This window comes from Triticum aestivum, chromosome 5B (genome assembly GCF_018294505.1).
Source record: "Triticum aestivum cultivar Chinese Spring chromosome 5B, IWGSC CS RefSeq v2.1, whole genome shotgun sequence".
Taxonomy (NCBI): Eukaryota; Viridiplantae; Streptophyta; class Magnoliopsida; order Poales; family Poaceae; genus Triticum; species Triticum aestivum.
In genome coordinates this window covers 455,762,679-455,764,218 of record NC_057807.1, presented here as the reverse complement: position 1 = coordinate 455,764,218, position 1,540 = coordinate 455,762,679, and positions in this window count along the sequence as shown.

Genomic DNA, 1,540 nt, shown 5'->3' with positions numbered 1-1,540 from the left:
GGGAAAACACAGGCAACTGGAAGGGGGAATCGACGAATATCTTGAAGAGGAAACACCGGTTGAAATCATTGAGGAACGAAAGCAAAGACTTCGCACGAGTAGGATGGATACTCGATTATGGACTCCGGTTCTGAGACGAAAAAGGGTGGGTGGGTGGGAAAAACAAGGACAACTTCGGACAGGGAAACAACATCGATCGAAAAGAGCAGAGGATTGATCTCCCAAAGAGAGAGAGGTTCGAATCAGCTTGACGAGGAATGCACCGGACAAAAGAGGAGGGACAACGAACGAAAACTAACCGCGAGATCCTAAAGAAAAATTTGAAGGGGAAGAGGAGTAGTTCAAAACACCTACGTCAAAATTCCTCACCAGAGCGACGAAGGGGCAGAGGAGTAAAAAGAATTCCTACTCTCCGATATAACTAGACTCCGAAAACAGTTTTCTTCTAGACTCAACAACGGCCAAACTACACGATCAATCAAGGGGGGCTCCTAGGGTCGGTCAAGGCTCTGATTACCAACTTGTCACACCCAATATGCGACCCTATCCAAAAGGAACTCGAAGGTCCCACCAAGGATAGACCCGCATATTGGAACGCTTTTGCAAGGTGGATATCATTACATCAACATTACATAATAGATGGGGATACATACATAAGGCATACAATGCCACATGAATACAACAATACAACATACAAGAACAACATCCGACTACGGATGAATCATAAACAGAAACTCAAACAATATCCACCCTGCTAGCCCAGGCTGCCGACCTGGAACCTATCCCCTGATCGAAGAAGCAGAAGAAGAAACTCAACGCAAGCAAGCATCGCTCTCGCGTCATGATCATCGCAACATGTACCTGCAACTGTTGTTGTAGTAATCTGTGAGCCACGAGGACTCAGCAATCCCATTACCATGGGTATCAAGACTAGCAAAGCTTAATGGGAAAGGAAGGGGTAAAGTGGTGAGGTTGCAGCAGCGACTAAGCAAGTATGGTGGCTAACCAACGCAAATGAGAGCGAGAAGAGAAACAAAGGAACGATCGTGAACTAGCAATGATCAAGAGGTGATCCTGAACACCTACTTACGTCAAACATAACACAGAAACCGTGTTCACTTCCCGGACTCCGCCGAGAAGAGACTATCACGGCTACACACACGGTTGATGCGTTTTAAATCGGATCTGGTGTCAAGTTATCTACAACCGGACATTAACAAATTCCCATCTGCCACATAACCGGGGGCACGGCTCTCGAAAGTTTAATCCCTGCAGGGGTGTCCCAACTTATCCCATGACAAGCTCTCGCGATCAACGAAGGAATAAACCTTCTCCCAGGAAGACCCGATCAGTCTCGGAATCCCGGTTTACAAGACATTTCGACAATGGTAAAACAAGACCAGCAAAGCGGCCCGATGCGCCGACAATCCCGATAGGAGCTGCACATATCTCGTTCTCAGGGCAACACCGGATAAGCGAAGCGTACAGGTACCGACGAATCCAAGTTGCCAAGGAATGGTCCCGCACGGTGCTCTAGTTT